Source organism: Tenrec ecaudatus, chromosome 2 (genome assembly GCF_050624435.1).
Source record: "Tenrec ecaudatus isolate mTenEca1 chromosome 2, mTenEca1.hap1, whole genome shotgun sequence".
NCBI classification, from domain to species: Eukaryota; Metazoa; Chordata; class Mammalia; order Afrosoricida; family Tenrecidae; genus Tenrec; species Tenrec ecaudatus.
The window spans coordinates 124,615,323-124,639,079 of NC_134531.1; the positions used below are offsets into that span (position 1 = coordinate 124,615,323).

General features: G+C 38.8%; 1 pseudogene; it reads right to left on the minus strand.

Annotated features, from left to right (window-relative positions):
* The window catches only part of LOC142440085 (protein FAM98B-like), an 89,594-nt pseudogene extending 66,107 nt beyond the window's left edge, over nt 1-23,487 (minus strand).
* Nucleotides 23,488-23,757: the final 270 nt, after the last annotated feature.

The window sequence follows — 23,757 nt, forward strand, 5'->3', positions numbered from 1 at the left end:
TTTAATCTTACAGAGAAACCCGTACCTGTGTACATGAATTCTAATCTATATGACTAGCAGTATACGTGTTTCTTTCTTCCCAAGGCCTGGATCCCACCGCTTTGGAGGTTTAAACTTGAAAATAGATGTCTCTTTTTAAAGTGATATTTACTGAGAACTTTGTTTCTTCCAAGTTCTTCCATTTCTCTCAATGCCTTCTCATCTATTATTTAGGGCTGGTTTGCGGTTTTGTTTGGGCTCTATCACGCACTGACCAAGTAATGAATGATGATTTTGAACGGGATAGTAAAATGAAATCACTTGGGATGGCTCTTCATGAGCAGCTCTGGGGCGGTCGTGGTTTTGATATTGGACATCTAACCTCACAAATGCACCAACCACGGTAGGAGAAAGATAGGGCTTTCTGTTCCCATAAAGATTTGTCGTCTCTGAGATCCTGGTGAGTAGTCCTACTCTCTTCTATGGATTTTCTCCGGGTTCGGATTGACTGGGTGGCTGCTAGCGCTTGTTTATTTTGCCCCTTCTGTCCACTATGTTTGTAATTCCTCATCAAACCTTGGCTCAAACTCAAAAACAACCAACTCCTTCCCCTTCCTCATATTTGGCAGCACTCCGAGTAACCCCATTGGAGAGAGTGGAACTGCCTCTGGGTTCGTAAGGCTGCAAAGCTTTGCTGGAGTATAAAGGCTCCTCTTTCTCCTGCCGACCCACTGGTGCTGTGGAAGTGCTGACCTTTTGTATCACCAGCCCAATGTGCCACCTACTGGGCCACCAGGGCTCCTGATGATTGGGTAGGATCATTCAAACTCTATTAGAGAGTTAATTGGTCAGATGTGTCATTTTATATGGGTAAACTGAGTCATTTCAGAAATGGAAAGAATCTTACCATCAGCAAGAAGGGACAACCAGGAGTCAAGTGCATCTGAGTTCCGCACATTGACAGCCTACGTAGGAGCAATGAAGACTGACACAAGGAACCACAGCGGGAGAGGCCAGGGCCTTGAAGCAGTGGCAGGCTTCCCAGCCCTGAAACAAGAAATCTGCATGCTTTGGGTAGAAGGTGCTTTACCAAGGGAAGTGACGTTTGGGCACTTTTTCAAAGCAAAGTTGTTTTGTGACTTGCCTGAACAGGTCAGCGGTGAAGGAACCTCTTGGCTCAGAGGCCGAAGTATCAGGCACCTGCCTGTGTGTTACAAAACCCCACATCCTTAACATTTTGCAACTTGTTAGCCTCCTTAATAGAGCCTCAAACTATGAGCATTTTCTGAGTTCTTTGTGGCCATTGCAATGGATTGCGGAAGCCAGCAGAGAATTAGATTGCCACAAGAGGGGTAGTCAGTGTCAGACAGGCTGAAAAAAAAATAGGTGGAATAAAGGCATGTCTAATTTATGCCTTCCAGGAATCAGCATTATGCTGGAGTGAGGGAAAGTCTCCTCCCTTCCATAGCCAGAGGAAGTTCAAGATGGTTTCTATAGCTTTGCTTCTAACAACTAGCATGTAAACTCATTTTTTTTGCCGTTTGCCTCACATTTTTGTTTTTACTACAAAACACCTTTATATAAATGATAATTGTATAGTTTCTGATGCTAATAATTCAGAGTGAATTTTATAAATAAAAAAATTTTCAAAGCAGATGGTGTGAACTCTGGAGCATTAGAATATAATAACATATCCTTTGTATCTCATAATAATTTAGATATTTTTAATGTGTTAATGGAAATTTTCATCTCTGTAATTGAGAGGTCTTCAAAAAGTTTGTGGGAAAATAGAATGAAACGATAACGGAATATTTTCATAAACTTTTGAAGCGCCTCTTGTAAAACATATAAGACCCCCGGATTTTTGCATACTGTTTACAACAGGTATGCTAGTTTAAAACAAACATTAACAAAGTTCAGAAACAAGGGTCTTGACATTAGATATGGTGAGACAGTAAGACCACATAATTTGTTTTAAACCCAAGCGTTAAATGATTGCACAGAAAGAAACAAGCCAAAAAGTTAGTTCCCTGCTCATCAATAACGAGTTTGCTATGAAGCTGCTGCTGCTGGTGTTTTCGTCAGGGCTGGCTTTACTTTCCAACAGTTTTGTCTGAGAGTCTCGTGGAACCTTTTAAAAACCCACGCTAGCCTCTCTCTTTTTCTTTCTTTGTGTGTGTCGATGTGACTGCCCACTACTCTGCTCCTTCACTACATTGCCGCTGCGGAAAATCCCACTTCTTGTCAGTTAGAGAAAGTGTTTCCAAAGCAAAGTGGCCAGACTGGGAGCTATTCTGGGCAATGTGACAGGTACAGTGTTTGAGTGATCGAGAATATAATTCTAAAGGGGAATGAAAAACAATAACCAAGTTAATTAGAGAAAGCTCTAATAAACCGAGAGTCTGAAGAGAGCAATGATTCTCTAGATAACTTTTTAGTAATAACAGAATATTACATTCTAAAACATGTTTGAGAATATTGCTATTGTACAGAATATGGATACTTGTCTTGACAGAAATATGTCTTTATAACTCAGTTCCAGGACACATTGTAATTTCATACTCAGTCAGAATGCCTCCTTTGTAACCCTGTAGCCAACTAAGGATGTTATATAATAAGATATATGTATATCACTATACTTCATAGGTCAGTATGGTAAACACTAATTAATGTATTCATTGAATCCAGGCTTTCTACTAGTCAATCATATTTTAGTCATTGAAATTATACATTCCCATACTTCAAGGAGGTTTTTTTTTAAATGAAAGAATAACATATAAAAATTATCATAATATTTCAAATAAATTGCTCTTATTATTTTTCATGTTTTCTGATCCCTTTTGTATAGTCTACAGTTCCCTTTCTTCAGTTTCCAAGAAATAGCATCAGGCTCCCCTAAATAATACAGTGATATGTTCATGGAGATATAATAATATTTGGACTGGGAGAAATGAGTCCCAGAGTGACTGAAACAAGGCAAACAGCTTGGAGCTCTGTGAATGCTTACAGAAGCAGAAGCTTAAAAGGCTCGAACCTAGAATTCTGCTGTAGTATTTTTTGTAAGCAATAAGAATAAAATCAGAGGCTTAGGAAACAGAAGTCAAGATGAGTAATGCACAAGCTGAAATTAATATTTGTCAAAGTTCTATCACAAGAAGTCTAACCTTTGCAGTAAAATTAAAAAGATGAATTTCATTATCAGTTTACTGTCTCATTCACTGTGTTATTTGTGCATCCTGTATATTTTCCACATCTATAATTGTAAATTTAATATTCCTTGGAATTAACTCCCCTCTTAAGCATGCAAACAGACTGATCAAAATGCCAGGTTCACTCTTATTGGTAGCCTAAAATAGACTGGTCTTAATTGATGGTAACCATTTAAATGATTATTTTCATTTGTGTGAATCTACCAGAGAACCATTTAATTCATAGCTACACATATATTCTCACCCATCTCATCACTCTACTCTTTACCTAGTTTTGCAGGCTGAAATCCTAATTCCATGGGTCGATTGATGGCAAAAATGAAGAGTGGAGAGAGAATTTTAACAAGACACCTGTTTATAGTCATAAAGCAGACCATGCACTAATAACCCCCCACTTTAAAGTGACTGATCATTTTATCTTATGAAAAACTTCATATTGCACTGTATTTGATTTCACGCTGAAGCAGCAATTAGTTTAATGTTTGCCCAAACCACTAGACACCATCGCTTAACCAAGCTAACGCATTAAAGTAACTCTTGCCTCTGAAAAGTCTCTTGAAAGAGACACAAATAGAGGCGGGCAGGTCAAAAGTAACTTCTGGTCTCAATTACACCCACATCTCTATGCATCTTCATTTATGTCAAATAAAACAGAAGACAAATTGTGCTAATTTAATGTAAAGATCTATACTACACCTTCATCTATTCACCCTTTTAATTTCCCTTGGACTTAAGGGGGCAAGTCTCCATCTTCCATTCTTTGTTCCAATTCCCTGAGATTTACAGATGAGTGTAAGCTCTACAGCTAGCCAAAAGATTGGTGGTCTCAGTTCACTGAGAGGATCCAAGAAGAACGGCTGGTCAAATGCTGCAGAATCCTATGGATCTTGGGCATCCGTGGGGTCACAATGCATCGGAATCAGCTCAAACACACCCCACCACTAAACATCCACTGCATAAAGCAACAAAACAAACTTATCTAACAAAATCCAACAGCCCAACGAAAGGAACCAGCTTTAAAACCTGGTTGTTTAGTTCCAGTGCTGTGCTCTGGGTCACTGTTCTGTAGAGGCTTATTCGGTTGATGAAAGGCAAGACTTAGTTGAGATAATGACGTCCTTGGTCTCTTCTGCATGTGGCGCAGGATCTTGAAACTGCAAGCTTGACGAACATCTGTTGTGTGGTGTTGAAAACCTTCCAAATGATTAGGGTTTTAACTCTGAATTGAACTGACTAAAAATACCCTTTAAACGCTAAATAATAATTTTATGCACTTCAAAATAATCAAATATTTAAGGTCTTACAACTTGGATGTCTAGTAAGAACTTTATAGAATATATGGTTCGTATCTTCTATATGAACCAGGTTAGACTGCTGACTGATACACCGGATGTATGCCCACCACCTTTTGTCCCTGTTGACTTGGACGTTCTCTGATATTCTACAGGTTACATCAGTACTTCAAAATCAATTCAGACTAGGAAGAAATGCCTTAATATGATAACATTATTTAGAAGATGATTTCTCATTCCAACCTTAATTGTAAGATCCTTTCAACGTGCATCTCTTCCTTAACATTTGGAATTCATCACCCACACCTCCCCAAGGCTAGTATATACCCCAAGTCAATCAGTTAGAGGTCCTTAACTCACAACAGCAACAGTGAGAGCCTAAAAATAATTTAGCAAAGGAGTCCATACACAAACCAAACCAAATTTCAACAACTGCTTTTAAAAGTGTAGCATTTTAACAGTGCCCCCCCTTCCACTGGTAAAGCAAATTATGAAAACTTTAATATGTTCTTCAATGTAGATCTTGGTGAAGCAGGGCATTCGGGACTCACTGACATTTTAAAAAATAATAAAATGAAATATCAAATTGCTCCTGTAATTCCATTTTGTATGTTATCCAAACAGTAATATGATTCTTACGGAAATTGACTTTTAAGTAAAAGTAATTCACTTTTTCGCTAACAATTTTTGTACGGAGCACACATGACCTGCAAACTTAGGCTCAGCAAGCAAATGTTAAAGAGGAGAAATTTCATGAAGAAAGACAGTGAACAATCAAAAGATTTAAAACTTTATTTTAAAAACTGGACTTTGCCCACATACCCCAAATATCAACTTCTGGAACATTATTAAACTACACATGAAAAGTACAATAATTAAGGGAAAAGTGAACATAAGGGTAAAGTCTACTAAGTATAGTCACTGAAACTCTCTAGTCCCACTGCCATCGACCAACCCTGCAGGACAGAGCGCGACTGCTCGGGAGCTTTCCGAGACTGTAGATCTCTGTGAGTGCAGAATGCCTCACTTTTGCCCCTGGAAAGTGTTGGTAGCTTTGAACAGCTGCTGTTGCGATTAGCAGCACAACTCACACCCAGCGCACCAGGGCTCCTTCTAGTAAGTAACACTCTATTAAAATGACAGCTTTGCATTTATCAAACAGGAACTCTGACAGTGGGTCATCATGAGTCAGAATAATTGTTTGAATTTATTGTTTTAAAAAGATTCCATAAACAGAGTAAAACTACTGCCAGAAAGATGAGGTTTTTTAGTCTCAAAAATAAATGGGAGAAGATATTTGGATATATAAATAAAACCTAGTTTAGATACAAATAGCTAATATACTCTCATTGTTCAATCAGAATATGGAAGAAAGTCCCTTGGGAGCATAGGAAAATTCTTCGATAAGTATTTTTAGAGGATAATGTTTAATGGGAAATATTAGTAAACAAGGAAATACGTATTAAATATTAGTCACCAAGTCAATTGAAATCTGGCCAAAAATTAATTAGTGTACATATTAGAAAATATGAGCAACACTAAATATTGTTGAGAATATAGAGAATCTGGGAGTGTTATATCTAGTTTGTGAGAGTAGAAAATGGTACCATCTCTTGGCAAATGTTGGAAGTGAATTTGAAGCAGAATACACATGCATATGTAATGAAATTCTATTTCTAGATGTATTTTCCAATAAAGTGTGTAAAATGGCCTCCAAAAGACAAGTTCAATAATGTATATAACAACATTATTCATAATATTTCTAATTTGAAATCAACCCAAAAGTTCATCAACAAGAGGATAAGCCAGTTATTATTATAAACAAAAGCATAAATGGATCTCTGAAATAAAATGTCCAGTAAACAAAACAAAACTAAAAACAGAATCAAAGTAAAGTATATTGCATGAATTTATACGTATATAATTAAAAATAGACAAATTAATCTAGAGTGTTATGTGTCAATGTGATGGTGGAAGTGTATGTGGCTGTTAGAGGGGTATTCTTCATTTGTCCTAATTTATTAAGCTGTACACTTGTGATTTGTTTACTTTCTTGAATTTATTGCACCTTGGTAAGAAGTTTAAATGCTGATGATCATTATCTTCTTAATAATAGTGATTTTCAATTGTAATTGTATTGAATAACACATTAAGTAAGTAGACTGTGATGAAAATCATAAAGGCCATCAACATAACCTAATAAAAGATATACAATTATTTTTAAAGAACATGTTAGGTGATATAAATACTTTATAAGGTACCTTAATGCAGGAAACAGCATAGGGCTGCCCTCTAGCTGACCGCTTCTGGCATCCTCATTGCCGTGAAGCAGAATCAGACAAGCCTCCACTGCTCTTCTCTATTTACCCTTGTCTGACACCACTTGTTCTTCGATCATTTTTACTGGGTTCAATAATTTTTATTGAAATGGCTCCACAAAACTCACAGACAGTATTCCTGGTTAAGAGGGTTAATTAGAGGATTAAAAAGTTGACACAAATCAGGATTAGTAAAAAAGTAAGAGATCATGCAATCATGGGCCCAAACAATACCTCCCTGCAGCCAGGTCAGCTCCCTTTCTGGTCCTGAGCCTCTGAGCCATCTAGTTCCTTGACGCTTGCTCCATAGACCAAGACTCACACCTGTTGCTTTTCCACCTAGTCGCATAGTCTCGGCCAGATAAGAAGAAAGCACCTCGAAGCATCAACACTGGTTCTCTGAGTCTTGGCCACAGTGTCTCACGACCCTGGCCTCGGCCTCCACCACTTCGCAGAAGAGACCGGGACAAGGTCCCCCGCTGGTCCTGGGGTATTTTTAGGTCTGAGGTGGCTCTTACACAGAGAGGAATGGCTTTGACAGCAGTGCACTTTATCGTTTAGAAGACCATGTGTGCAAAGAGACAGAGGGCGATTTGATTCGCCTTCTCTGCTTAATTCAGGACTCAATCCCACCTAATCCAATCCATTAATATAACACAGAATTCCCTCCAAAATGAGTTTAAAACTCATTTTGTTTGCATAGTCACACCCACTCCTTAAGGAGCCCTGTGACTTAGTGGCCATTGAGCTGCCAACCCCTGGGTCAGGGGTTTAAATCTACCAGTCCCTCAGGGGAAGAAAAGGGCAGTTCTATTCTGTCCTGTAGAGCCACGGAGCCACCTCGTGAACCCGAGTCAATGTGATGGCAGTGACATTTGTTTGGATTTCTCTTACCTAGTCATTTTGTGGAAGTTACAAAGAAAAGCCATATCAGGGAATTTCACTTTACAATAGTGATTCTGTGAAATAACAGAAAACGCAAAATGTAAAGAACAGAAAATGGCAGACATAAATTTCTACATATGTACATGCCTTGGGTAGGTTGTATGTTTATGCATTTTCCTAAATTCAGCCAAAATGTTTGCACGTTTAAATTTTTTTTACCTTCTTCATACTTAACTGATAGTGATACTTTTAAAGTGACATTTACTTAAGACTTTCTATAATATGAAAGTATTTCTGCAACTTTGCTTTTATCTCTATTTCCTATAAATGAAAACTGAGGGAAATTTGCATGCCTTAACTTTCTCACCATTTCAAATAGCAAGGGATGGAGTCAGTTTGAAGGCAGATGGAGACTACCAAGCTGAACTGTCTCGAATCTCTCATGCTGATACTGAATTCCCATTCTCTAGATGTCTTCTCTTATAAGGGCGGAGCTTTTTATCTGTGCATGTCTCTACACTTTTCACCTTCTTTCATAAAATATTAATTTAAAACTCCATGCCATTTCATTTCTAAACTCTAAGCTCATTAGAGCAGAAATAATATATACATATATTATTTATATCTAATAATATATGATGTATTACAAAGTAGGTATTACTAAAGTGAATAATCTAAAAAATTAAACATGGTTGAATAGTTGATGCTGACCCATTGTAGACAGAGTAGACGTGTGGCACAGGAGTTCGAAGGCTAACGTGATTTACAGACGTGGATTGTCATATCTTTCTCTGGCTCGCAGGTCTGCGCTCTAGACCTTTGGCTTGTCAATGGAACATTTTAACTACTGGGCTACCAGGGCTCCTTTTGGATCAATCAAGGACATATTTAACAAGTGTTTATTAAAACATAAACTCATTATTACTCCTCCTCAGAGTGGAAAACTTAATCAAAATATCTTCCAAAATCTAAATGGTAACACAAGTTTGTCTTTAGACAGAATTACCTTTATAGTTTGAGAACCTATTTTCAATGAGATTTTTGAGTGGATATTTTTTTCAATTATCTACATTTTTTTCAATTGCATGGTTTTTAGGATTTGCTTTAGTTGTGATAATTAATAATTAGTTTAGCATAAAACAAAAGTCTAAGTCTAGTAAAGACAGTAACAATAATAATTGAAATGACAACAAACTTTGGAAGGATTTGAATTTTTGCTTGATGTATATTTTGTTACAGTCTCTGTAAATGCTCTGCTTAGTTTGATTTCAGATAGTCTTGCCTACTTGAATTGCAGCATGTGTTTTTTATTTGATTGTTTTATATTCTCACAATTAGAACATATTCCCTAGATAAGTATGAATGTTGGCAGGATATCACGAAATAAGGTCTTGACATAAAAGAAGATCATGGAAATCAAGTGATCAAGAGAATATGTCATTTCACTTGTTCTATAAAGGTAAGCGTGGAAGTCAAATGGACGGGCACTTTGTCTGTAAGTGTTAGAAATCATTCATAGCAGTGCCACTTCTGATGTGTCCTTTTGTAACATTGACCTGCCATAATCATTGGCAAATAAAGAATTCTCTAGTGAATTACTGCAGAGTTCCCTCTGCAGTTCAAAAACAAAGCAAAATAACAATTAAAAAAGCAACAAACCACACAAATTACCCTTGGAGAACAGAATGAAGAAACAGCTGCGTACTCAGCTCACTTTTAAATCAAGCTAAGTTTACAGATGTGTTTACTTTTGAAATATAGACTTTGTTTTCACCTCCATCCTAAAAGTTCAAATGACACTGAAAAGCAGGCCATGATTCTAGAGAACTATCCACAAGCGCCTTTGGAGGTCCTTTACCCTCATTTTATTCGAAAAATCTAGACAGTATGGAATGTTTGTCAAGTTTATCTAGTGCATATTTGTCAAACATTTTTATGTATGTTTGATTTAAGCTGGAGATGGAAAAAATATATATTCTTTAGCATATTTTCCTTCAGATAGAAATACTATTGGCATATAGTTCTCAAAGGATGGCTCAGAATTAAAATAATAAAAGATTAAGATCTATAAATATTTGAAAAAAATAAGATTAATTTTCCAAAATCACTTGGTAGGTAGGTAGACACATTAGTATAAAACAATGGAAAAGGGTTCTTGTAAGTGGCACAAAATCGGCAGGGAAAATGAGTACAGGTAATGACATCACAGAAGCACAGGGCCTACATACACCTCAACCCCTTCTTACTGAGAACCCGGTTTGTACGCCAATGAGCTCCTGACTCAGCTTTTGAAGAGCCTTGCGCCCTATAGTTAGTCTAGTCAGTAAGATGTCTCTGTCTAGCTCACCTTGGCTTCACTCAGGTAACTAAGTAAGAAGTGGAAAAAAAGAAGACTCTTGGCGAGGTTGACGCATTGGCCACAACCATGGGCTCGGACATGGAAACGGTTTTGAGGACGGTGCGGGAGTCCGCAGCTTGTTGTTCTAGTGTACTCTTCAAGGTCGTTGGCAGTTAGAGTTAATCATTCCGTCTACCTTGACTTAGGAATGGTCCCTGGTGGCATATTTGGTTTTGCAATGAGCTGCAGTAGGATGAACCCTCGCTACTCCCCTGGAGAATAATAGGACAGTCAGCTCTCATAAATATTTACAATATTGGAAAACATTCAGAACAATTCTACTCCATCCTATTTTTGTTTTGTTCTCTCTCTCAATCCTCTGACCTCTCCCTCTTTCTTTCACTGAATCCACACCGTCCATATCCAAGACCCCTTCAGTCATGTTTATACTCTTAAATTGATATGCAAGGCATTTGAGAACTTAATGACTACAATTTGGGGACATTATTTGAACAGAAGAGACAGAGACAGCAGCTGTAAATAATTGAGTGCTCCTGTAGTTTCATTCAGTCCTTTATGGAATGAAATAGGTTTTCATACGTTCATCCCAGAGCTGGTTGAGTAATGTGCACCTCAACACACACCTTCTTTGAAGAGGAAGACCTCTCCAGCTTTTTTCTCACCATGATTGGCATTATGGTAGGTGTTAATATATTTGCGTTAAGGGTTCCCAGCTTGAACAATTTATTTTCCACACCTTTCTTCATATTCATCAATTGCAGTAATCAAGCATCTTGCTCTTGCCGTAATGTCAAGAATGATGGACAGAGAATTGGTTGGCACATATGTATATGCTTTCCTCGGTAGTTTATATTCAATGATTATAGTAGGACCACTGATAAATCTAGTGGCAAAAATGAAATGTAAATATTCATTATTAAAAATGCTTTTGACAAAAAAATCATAATGTAAATGAGGAAGGGCAAGAGGTGTGTGTCGTAGTGCGGAGTGGAGTCAAGCTGTAAACAATTGGACAACCCCTTACAGATGGGTCGTGGAGAGAAGATGGACCAGTCAGTGTGTAGTATAGCACCGATGAAGCATATAGCATTTCTCTGGTTTTTAATGCTTCTCCCCCCCACCACACTATCATGACCCTAATTCTACCTTACAAATCTGGCTAAACTAGAACATGTACATGGGTACAGAGAAGAGCTGGAAATGCAGGGAAAACAGGACAGATAAACTCCTCGGTACCAATGTTAAGTGTAGTCATAAAAGCAGGGTAAGGGGAAGGTGGTGGGGAGAAAGGGGAAACTGATCACAACGACCTACCTATAACTCCCTCCCAAGGGGATGGACAACAGACAAGTGAGTAAAGTGAGACATCTGACAGTCCAAGACATGAAAATAATAATAATTTATAAATTATCAAGAGTTTATGAAGGAGGGAGGGAGGGAGGGAAGAAGAGGGAGGAGAAAAATGAGGAGCTGATACCAAGGGCCCAATAGAAAGAAAATGCTTTGAGAATGATGAGGGCTGCAGATGTACAATGTGCTTGAGACCATGGATGTGTGTACGGATTGTGATAAGAGTTGTACGAGTCCCCAATAACATGATTTTTAAAAAATAAAAATGCTTTTGACTAAGAGACTCTACAATTAGTTAGAGTGAAAACTATCTTTGGTCCTAAGAAATTTTTAATTTATATTAAGCTTAAAATCTCATAAAATTAGCATGAAAATTGAGAGAATTTCATTATATTGTGATATATTGATTTCTTAATAGGTAATTTGATTAAGTAGTCAATTTATACAGTGGGAGCAGTATTTTGACTTGTCGAGGGAAACTAATTTGTTACACTATCACATAGTATTCCCCAATAAAGCAGGGGGTATGGGATTATTCCAACTATCAATGCAGTCCCTTTGATTTGTTCACAAGAGAATTGAATGAAACCTTTCACTTCCGAAAAATGTGTATTCTTCTTTTAAAATCTTGAATTAAGTAGCAAACCATGTATCCCACTGCCACCTACTGCCATCCCCAATCTCCCACATCATTTCCTGAATGTGTCACTCATCAATCAATCTGAAAGACCTAAAACCTAAGCAGTTCCCTTTTAACCAAGAACAACACAAGGGTAGATAATATAAGCCATCCCGACCTTTCGGTTTGACCCTATCCTTTTTGATTAAACACATGTTAATGGAACCTCAAGGCAAACCTACTGCCATAGCTAGATTTCTGTTCATGGTGACTTGGTACAGGATTTCTGAAGATTTACACATTTATAGGTTGTACACAGTGGAGCACTGGTTTCAGAGTGGATTAGGTGTTGGGCTGCTAAAAGCCACATGCTCCTGGGGAGAATGTCGAGGCTTGCAACTGCTATAAATGAGTTGCAATTTTAGAGAGCCACGGGGACAAGGCTACACTATCCGAAAGGGTTGCTATCAGTCAGAATAAACTTGATAGCAACGAAGGAGAGACCGTAAGTGTTCAGCGTAGCAGACAGTCTCAACGGGTGATTGAATGACCATCTTGTGGTTGGCAGAAGGATGGATCGGCAGACAGGGCCACCAGGGCTTCTTAAGCATCCTCGAACAGGGCCCGTGAAATAACTGATCAAAGCGAGGAGGGGATGTCTAAGGAAGATAAGAAACACTCAGGATAATGACTGAATTCAAATCTTTTCAGCTGTTGTTCTGAATGTCCCACTAAGAAAAGGCCTCCGGGCATGAGCTCTGCATGAACGGGAGCTTCAATCAACAGAACCTGGGCCTACAGATCCATTTAATCCGAAGATGTCCTCATTCTAAGAGCTCCATCTAAATTCGAGTCCTTCAATTCTAACAAGGAGTATTCTATAAAGTGTCATCCGCTGCTCTCCAGACGATTTCTGACTCCTGGTTTCTAAGAGAGTAAACATTTACAGGAGCAGATAGCCGATGCTTAACTTGTGACGCAGCTGAGGGGCTTGAGCCACGAACTTCGCAGTTACCAGCCCCGCGCCTAACCCACAGAGTCACCGTGGGGTCTTCCATTGGATTACAGTTATTCCTAACCTTTAATTAGAGAAGGTGCTTGGCAGATTTTCTTTTCTGACTGGAGGGAGTGTTGTCACTTGAATGATGGTTGGAGAGACTTTAGAAGACTGAGTAAGGCCTTTGGCTGATGGCGGGTGATGTCCCTGAACATTCACACTTCATATGTTGACTGGGGTGGCCAACTAACATCTTGTGATCACACACGCACTCACTCTGGCCAAAGAGTTATGACCTGTCTCATAACAGGCTGTCGGATAGCCATATAGCAAAGTATCGATGAAAAGTTCCTATGCCCTCTTTAAAAGGGTATTCATGTTTTAAAGACATAACAGATAGCAACAGGGCTTCTTGCCCATTAGGGAATGGTGTTGCTAGCTTTTAGCATGAAATGGATTTTTATAAACATGGACGATTTCCAGAGTTTTATTTCCTTACTAATAGTTGTAGCAATTATTATTTTCCTGGGTTCACAGCTCTAGAATTCTGGCATCACCATCTGATAAGCTTTGAACTTCTCAAAATGAATTCAGAAAGCAAACAGTATGGATGGATGCTGAGACAACCAGTAGATTGTCTCAGTGCTAGTCACTTCTCGTTGGGTACAAGTGATAGAACTACAACCCAAATGGCCTGAATGCACAACAGAAAGAAACCCAAAAGGATGAACTCAGCAGTTGGGAAAAGCTGCTGGAAGGAGCAGCTTATAGAAGAAAAAACAAATTTTAAAAACTTAAACCAAGGGCTCAGAGACTGACTGTGGGATTCCAAGCTTTGAAGACGAGCTCTCTTCTGCTCCCACTTAGCTCTCCATTGCTGGTAGTGTTTCTACTAGATTTTTAAATCTGTTTGATATTTCCAAAGACATGTCTTCCAGGTAAAACAATACTTTTAGATATTTTGCTGCCTCATGCCTCCTTCACCTAACTCATCTTGTCCTGTTTTTTTGCTTGTTTTTAAGAAAAAGGGAAGCAATATACTGGAGCCCATATGGGAAACCCTAGAGGGGCCAGCATACCCTACTGTGTAGGCATGCCCACAAAGGGTCACAGCATTCACTGTACCCCCTTGTCCCAGAGGAACTCCCCTTGAGCCAAGCCCCAAAGCCCCAGGACTGGCTGGGGGTGGGGACATATTCTGTCCTGTTTTATTAACATCATAGAGTTTAGGGTTAATAACACATAGAGTATCGACATCAAATCACAACATTGAGAATGATTATAGAACAATGAGAATCACAGCCAGCCAAGGTGACACATATTTTGAAGAGACAATTCAATCTTTTACAATTATATTTCATTCTTGCATAAGAGATGTCTGGGATGACCTCTGGCAGCTTTATAATCTTTTATTTTGGGTAGAAGAAAATGAGAATCCTTAATTACTTTTTAATTAAAAAAGTAACTGTGATCTATAAGAATATTCATGAATAGACACAGAAGCTGAATTAGTTTAGGAGAGAGAGTACGACTTTGCTCACGAATATATGACAGATGTTATTGTGTATTTACCTTTGCTGAAAGTATATTCATAACTGTGGTGAGCAAACAAGACTAAAGTTATGAAAACTTCTTAGACTTAAGCAAACAGCTTGAGGAAATGAGTCCCTGGGCCTGGAGTCACTAGGATCTTAAAAGCTCATTAGCACCTACACCTACATGAGGTCTAACTATTGGTCTCTCCCCTTCCAGCGGAAAGAAGAGTGATACAACGGAAATACAGCTGAAAGCAATTAGTTCAGTGGACATACATACACCAGTCTTTACAAACTTTAGACCAGAAGGACTAGACGTTACCTTAAAATCGGTACCAATTGCTCTGCAAAAGACCCCATTAGGCAGTCCCAGATGCACTCAGAGAAAAATGTGGAACAAAACCCCAAATTATAAAAGACCAGGGACACTGGTTTGATAGGGTCTGGTAGAACCCCTACACTTTGGCACTTAGCCCCCTGCTTCTGGTCAAGAATCAAATTCATTCCTGTGGCTCCATTTTTACCCAAACAGCGGGTCCATAAATAGAACAATAACATTAATGTACCACAAGAACCTTAGAATAATTAAAGAATAATTAATCTAACAATAGTTCATCTTAGAAACATTTAAGATGAAAAGGGCAGCAATGACCCAAAGTACAATACTCAGAAGGGAAGGAGAGAAGGCAGAACCCCACTTGCAAGGCAGGGAGGGAATGAGTGGCCATTGCATGCCGAGGGGAGTACAATGAAGGTGAGGGGGCAATCTGTACTGATTGAGGAGAGTAAATCTGGAGGTCTGCTCTGTAAGCCTGCAGCTGGTTCACAATAAAAAGTTTTTAGAAACTATGAGAAAAAGTCTGTTTGACAACACACTGCAGTGAGAGCAGTATTTTCTTCAGCAGTCTTTAATCTCTCAGGGAGAAAGATGGGGCTTTCTGCTCCTATAAAAAGTACAAAAAGTTAGTCTTGGAAGCTCATAGGGGAACTTCTCCTTTGCCCTATATTATTCAGATGAGTTGGTAGTGAGGGTTTTGTGGGTTTGTTTTATTTTTAAATCTCCGTGGGTTCTAATCTCTATCGCAATGACTACACAGACAAACGTATGATTAAAGAGTTTCTTAATGATGTTAAGAAGTCATAATTCCATTGAGAAATGCACAGAATAGTTGTTCATCAGGACATGTTACAAAATTATTTCCTGGCTGATAATAAATGTTCAAATGGGGCACACCATTCTGCTGGAAGCTTCAACTTGGGGGACTTCCTAGATTCAAACTTTGAACATCCAAACATCTGATTATTAACAGATTTTCACAGCGATTTCCCCTGACCTTGAGACATGCCCATGAGCAAATGAAGGTCTGAGAGGCTCCACGTCCATGGGCTTTCCCATCCATCTCAGCAGGCAGACTCCACTCTAGGAAAGCAGCTCCTCCTTGGCCTCATGTTGAAGGCCCTTGAAACCAGGGGCCCAGCCTCCTGCATAACCCGTGACAGTCTTCTGCTTCCATATATGAGGACTTCCTTAACTGACAAGGTCTCACACGTCTGCATATGGCTTTCAGAGGCGACTTCCTCAGCTGATCCCTTCTTCATTGACTGGCCTTGGTCTGGGAGCTGCACTGAAGCCAGCTCAGTTGGGTGACCCTGTGGCATTTGAAATACCAAGAGCAGAGCTTGCAGTATCACGGCAATACATAAGCCACCACGGAATGACAAACTGACAGACAATATAAGGAAATTGGCAATGACTTAGAGTTAAAAAAGCAAAAAGGAAGACCATGTTCAGCATATCTAATACTGAAAGAACTAAAAACAAAACAAAAACAAGCCTTTGGTTAAATATTGAAATATTCTATACTATTTAATGATGCAAAATGCCCCCAAAGAAGATGGAAAGCATACAGATTGACTGCAGCAAGAAGTAGTCAACACTCCACCACTTAGGAGGCAGCACATGAGCAAGAACCAATGGTGCTGAAAGAAGTTCAAACTATCAAGGAACAAAAAAATCATGTCATTGTAAATGTGGGTGAGTGCAGAGTGGAGACCCAAAGCCCATTGGCAGCCAACCAGACACCTGCTTACTGAAGGGTTGTGGGGAGGAGATGAGCCAGTCAGGATACATATAACTTTCCTCTAGTTCTTAAATACTTCCACCCCCCAACTATCATGATCCCAATTCTACCTTAAAATCTGGCTAGACCACAGAATGTACATTGGTACAGATAGCAACTGGAAACAGGGAATCCAGGAGATGACTCCTCCAGGACCAGTAGTGAGAGTGGTGATGCCTGGAGGGTGGAGGGAACGTGGGATAGAAAGGGGGAACTGATTACAAGAATCTACATATAGCCTCCTCCCTGGGGGATGGACAGCAGAGAGGAGGAGAGGGGGAGAAGTCGGACAGTGTAACATATGACAAAATAATAACAATTTATGAATTATGAAGGGTTCGTGAGGTAGGGGGAGTGGGGAGGGAGGGGGAAAACGAGCAGCTGATATTAAGGGCTCTAGTGGAAGGCAAATGTTTTAAGAATGATGATGGCAACAAATGTACATATGTTCTTGACACAATGGAGGGATGGATGGATAATGTTAAGAATTGTATGAGCCCCCAATAAAATGATTTTTTTAAAAATAAGTTCAAAACTACAATGAAAGCACTAGCCACCCCCCCCCAAAAAGCTCCAGGAATTGATATGATATCAATTAAAATATTTCAACAAGCTGATGAAACGATGGAAGTATTTACTTGCCTATCCTAGCAATTTGGAAGAGAGCTACTAGGCCAAGTGACTGGAAGAGAATCATTCCATAGAAAATGACCCCACAGAATGCTCAAATGATTGAACAATGTCGTTGCTATCACATGAATGTACAATTTTACTGAAAATCTGTAACATTAGTAGTGTATTGCTGTGAGCTTCCGGAGGTTTAGGCCAGGTTCAGAAGAGGACTTGGAACAAGTCATATCATTGCTGATGTCAGATGGATCTTGTCTGAAAGTAGAGAATACCAGAAAGATGTTTACTGGTGCTTTATTGGCTATACTTGGGCACCGGACTGTGTGAATCATAACAGAATATGAAAGGCTTGAGAACCCTTCACCGTGCTCATGTGTGCTAGCTGATTTGTATGTTTGCAAAGACTTAGTTGCATTTTTCTCCCAAATCTTTTAAAGACTAGTAATTAAAATTTAATAAGATCTTTCGTTAAGTATGAGGAGACCTAGAGTGCATTTTTTAAAGCTGCCAACCAAAGATTGGTAGTTCAAGCCCACTAGCCAGAGAACGATGCGGCAGTTGGGTTCTTCACAGAATGATGGCTTTGGAAACCCAGCATCGAGGATGGCGGGGCACCAGGTAGTATTGCATACCATTGTGCACAGGGTCTCCATGGGTCAGAATCGACTCCGTGGCTCATTATCTCTGCCTCATTGTTCGAATGAGTTAGAAAAAGCTATCTCTTCCTACATGCCCAGTGCCCAATCCATTTTTTCCCTCTCCATTTACTTGTTCTTATTTTTGTGTAGCAATCACATCAGTTTTCCATCCCCAAAGTGTGTATGTCAACTGCAGTACTACATTTCTAGTTTGCTTGTTTTTATTTTTATTGTAGTTGTTCTTTGTAGTTGATTACATTATTTCAAAATTTGCATGTGATTTTCTCATGGTATTCATTAAAGCCTCGCCTTGTGTTCCATTTGTTTCTGAAGAGTATTTTCAAAGATTTATTTCGTTTTCACCTAGGCAGTAAAACAATTTTAGAACTGAAGTCTTTTCTTTAAATTTTTTGAATGGAAGTATTTCTTGATACCTTGACTGCTATTACTGCTCTTTAATGTCCTATTTTAATGGGTTTTTATTTTGTTTTACACTGTATGCATATTTAGATGAAGTAAACAATATAAATAATTGGTGATTCTTGATACTTAAGAATAAATATCTCCAGCCTGGGACTTAGTGCTTCTCTGTATTTCTCCTTCATTGTTGCCAGTCAAATGTAGAATGTAGTTGATGGCCATAATTCCTAGTTAGGTCCTTTAGTCGACCAGGATCTCTTAATTGAGTATTCAATAGTGAAAGAATCTGGGTTCTTTTTGGCTTGCATTTTCTTTTTATTTTAAATTGAATTGATGTTTTTCTGCAATTAATTCGCGTAATGTCTTTCATGTAAAAACATTATTACACGGTGATCATTTTCTTTTAGAAGAACCAGTGCAATACCTGTCACAGGGGGGTGGAGGCTAAAGGTGTCCAGATGCACAACTTTCCCAGCTGCTCTGCCAAGACATCCCCAGAAGGTAACTACCCTCATCCCTCAGTAGCTGCCTTTAAGCATCTGGGTTCTGTAGTTCCCTCCAAAGTCTTGCAAAACCCCGAAAACATTAAGGAAACGGCGCATGTGGTTGTGGGTGCTGTTCAATCCCAAATCTAAAGTTCAGACATCTGTCTGGAGGATCCAACTCAACCCCAGGACCACAGAGGTTCATGAAATCAAGTCAGATGACAGATCAAAACTCAAGTGAGATGGAGGTGAGGCAGAGGCAGGGTGCAGAGCCGGACCACAGAAATGTCCCAAATCAATGCAGGCTTCCTTGCTTTACCCAATGATCAGTCAGGAAGATACAGTCAAAGAGAAATGGCTTTGATTGAAGTGTGGTTTTAATTCTTGAGCACTTTACCACCAAGGATTGCTGTCATGTACTTATTCTGTGACAGGCTAGAGGACAGCACCAAAACTCACCCAAATAGAGATTCTTCTTGAGCCTGCTATAATAACAACTTGCTTTGCACATGCCTTGGACATGTTTTCAGGAGGGACCAGACTAGGAGAAGGACAATATGCTTGCTAAGAGGTGGGGCAGTGAACAAAGTGGAAGACATTCAACAAGATGGCCTGACACGGTAGCTACAGCTTTGGGTTCAAACATAAGAACGGGGGTGGAGAGCCCCGGACCGGGCAGTGCCTTGTTCTGGCTCACACAGTGCATTTATGAGGCAGGACTGACAGGAGAGCACTCAACAGCAACAACAATGCAAATTAACTTTGGGAAGTGCCCTTCCAGGACGAATATGCTATGTAAGACTAAGCCACTGGGGCGGGGGGGGGGGGTGGTGGTGGAAGAGAGGCTAAGGGGAATAGAGCATCTCCCACAAAAACGGATACTCCCGTTGAACTGTTTCTATTATATCGCTCTCCACTTCCTTTGTGGCCTCCTTCCAAGCACGTCAGTCAGGTCTCTTTCTTGAGGGATTGCATGTGATGTTATCGATTGCGGAAACATACAGGTTTCCTTAGGGTTATCAGTTTTCTTATGTCTTACTTTAGGGCCCTAAAACCTCAGGCGTTTCTCAATTTCTTTAACACACTTGATGAAATAGTACATAATATTTGCATTTAAAATGGTTCTTTTGTAATGTAAATTCCATGGTTTTTTGCTTTCTTTTGTTTTTGCTATTGGAAAAAAGATAACCCTCATAACATAAACAGGTTCTTACATGATTTTTACAAATTATTTCATACATAATATCTATCTTTATAATATTTTAGTGTAGATGCTATTTTATCTAGAAATCTTGTGATAGTTAAATGCAAATTTTGTTACCAATTTATAAGTTAGTGCTTAGTTTACGAATGCATAAGTTAATGGCTTAAAATATATTATAACAATATCTTTCTTCTTTTTGAGAAAAGGAAGGTTTTAATTGTGATATTTGAAGAAAGTCAATGCAATCAATTTAGCATTGTTACACTAATTGGTATTAGCTGTGTCATTATGTCCTTCTGTCTTGTTTTTCAAAAGTTGGCGGATGCCCTAGCCTGTGTAGTAATATTCATAATGAAGAAAGCAGCAGTAGGTCAACTCTTTGTAAGATTAATTAATTGATCTTGTTTCTCTGGATTACAAGGTGCTAAGAAATTTTTTTTAAATCACCATTTTCTATTTAAAAGTGTAACAAATACTGAGATTTTTATAGAAATCTTGGAATTATTTATTAAAGCTTATAATAACCTTCTTTAAATATGCATACTCTGAAGAATAAACACATAATATAGAAAATAATCTGTCCATATTTAAGAGAGCAATATGGTCATAAAAATACACAGTACTCACACTGTTATTTTTACGTGTTGTTCATAAATTGCTTGATTAATCTACTTCAGGTAAGTTTCCAGTTTTCATTCCAGTAAATAGCAATCCTTGACAAATTATAAGAAAAAATGTTGTATTGGTTAAGCAAATTTTTTCTACCTTAGCACAATGGAAAGGCAAGTCTTAAAACACAAAATGTTACTTTCTTAAAATGACTAAATTTGACAAGTATGTTTTATAATTTCAATCAAATATAAGTAAGAACCACACATACATGAATTATCAGAATAGAAAAGTTTCAAATTATTTTTAAAAACAACTGATTTTTATGCAATTTGCTAGCATGCTGCTCTACAAAGTATTGGTAAATATTAATGGATCTAGGATCAAAAGATAAATACTGAGGAAAATGTTCTATTGCTCTTATCGTTGTTGTTGTGCGCAGGTGAGCCAGTTCTACCGCCTAGTGAGCCCGTGGCCAGTGGAAGGAAATGCTGTCCTGTCTCGTACCACCCTCACCAGGCTGCTGTTGGAGCACGTCCTTTCAGATTTTGTGTCCGTCTGCTTAATTGAGGAACTTCCTCTTTTTTACCGACCATGTGCTTTACCAAACATGATGTTCTTTTCCAGGGACTAGTCTTTCCTGGTAACACATCCAATGCAAGTGAGCCGAAGTCTGGGCAGCCTAGCTTCTAAGAGTCCTTGTGGATGAACTCACTCAAGACAGATGTGCATGTTAGTCTGTCAGATTACAGTACTTTCGGTGTTCTTTACCAACGTGATTCAAATGCAATAATCCTCCTCCAGTTGTCAGTATTCATAGTCCAATTTTCACCTGCATGTGAGGTGATTGAAAATACCAGGGGATGGCCCACTTTGAGCACTTCACAGAGGTCTCGTACAGCCGATGTGCCAAGTGCAATGTGACCTTTGATCTCTTTACTGCTGCTTTCATGAGCATTGATGTGGATCCAAGGAAAGTGGGATCCTGACATCAGGTTTTTCTCCATGTATCATGCTATCACCTACTGGCTGAGTTGTGAGGATTTGGGTTTTCTTTGTTCTGTGTTGTGATCCATACTCGAGGCTGCAGTCTCTTGATTTTCATCTTCAAGAGGGTCAAGTCTTCCTTTTGCACAGGAATTCTGGCTCTGACATCTGCATATCCCATATACATAATAAGCCTCCTTCCAATCAGGATCCCCTATTTTTCTTCATATAGTCCAGTTTCTCAATTTATTTGTTCAGCATGCAGATCAAAAAGAATCCCTTTCTTCTAGTCAAACCATTGCATCTTGATCTTTGTACAAGTTCTACATGAGAACAATTTCATTTTCTGGAATTGAAATTCTTTCATATATCATCTACAGTGTGATCCACAAAGTCGAATGCCTTTACACAGTCAAGAAAACAGAAGTAAACACCTTCCTGATGTTTTCTGCCTTTAGCCAAAAGCCATCTTGAGATGAACATTGCAAATCCTCTTGCCACACACTGCTCTGGACTGGGCTTGACACTCTGTCAGCTCCCTGGCATTACTGCTACCGTTATCCTGGGATTAGAATCGGCAAACCTTTACCTGCATATTGAAGTAGTGAAATTTTGTTGCTTGATGACCTAAATGCCCTACTTATTCAACAGTTCTTAAACTAGCACTGTTTTAAGTAAAGTAACTCAAATACCTAATTAGAAGAATAAAAGTTTGCAAAAGATCTTGAATTTTCTATTTGTCCTTGTTGAGGAAAATATATTTTTATGTTGGGTCCATTATGAATTCCCAATAGTTTGTTGCTTTATTATATCCTTGTTTAAATTAACACTCAACCCTTGTTCAGCTGTTATCATAGGATTTATTTCTATATTTCTGTCTAATTTACATTCTTATTATTTTCATTTTAAAATGTCAGAAATCTCTGAATATATTTTTAAAGTCTTTATTTTTGTCAGTATATTTGTTCATTTTGATTTTCTTCTTTCATTATACTAGATTTCTTCAGTCTAAAATGATCTGATAGTATACAGACTGTCACCTATGCAGGGCAGATAAAATAAAAGAAGCTGGACTATATGAAGAAGAATGGGACATCAGGATTGGAGGAAGGCTTATTAACAACTCGGGTGTAATATGTAGATGATACAACCTACCTGCTGAAGGTAAGAAGGAATCAAAACACCTGCTGATGAAGATCAAGGATTGTAGCCTCCAATATGGATTACAATTCAAGCTAAATAATACCAAATTCCTCACAATTGGACCAACATGTAGCATCATGATAAATGGTGTTTGATTGATTGATGTTGTCAAGGATTTTGTCTTACTTGTATCCACACTCAGTGGTCATGGAAGCAGCAGTCAAGGCATCAAAAGATACATTTTATTAGGTGAATCTGTTTCGCAGGATATCTTTAGAGACTTAAAAAAACAAGGATGTTACCTCAACTGCCTCAAGCCTTGCTAAATGCAATTAACTGACCATGCCACAAATAAAGGGGTTCATTTGAAAGGAGATCAGGCTTATGGGGGGATACCTACGCAGTGAAAGCCCAATGCTTACAAACATTTGGTTAAAGGACACGATGTCTGGGCAAGTGCAGATTAAAGTCGCTTTGGCATGTTCACTAGAGCCTAGCGACACTATATCACACACACTTACGCGCATCCACTAAAAATTCATCTATATCCACAACCACACCCTGCAAGTGGAGGTGGGCAGGGATAAAAGTAGAAGCAGGTCTCATTTCTTCTGATCTACTGTTCCTCCGACTATCCTTTCCAAGCATCTCCATGAAGTTCTCCCTCATCCCCAGAAGTGGTCCATTTTCAGTCAAGGCCTCTGGCATGGCTCCCTGCCAGGCCCCCAAAATGCTTCCCAGAAGTAGCAGTTATTGTCTGTGACTGTATTACCCAAAACTTAGATTTCAGTCGTAGAAGTTTACTTGGATTTACAATCATGCTTCTGCCACGTGAATTCTTGAAACTTAGAGAAGCAAGAGCTGAGGACAACATTCCCCAAACTGAACAGAGTGGTAAATAGAAATAGTGTTCATTCTTAAAGTCTAGTATTAAATAATGTAAACCAATTATGATATTAGATTACTTAAAATTCCTAA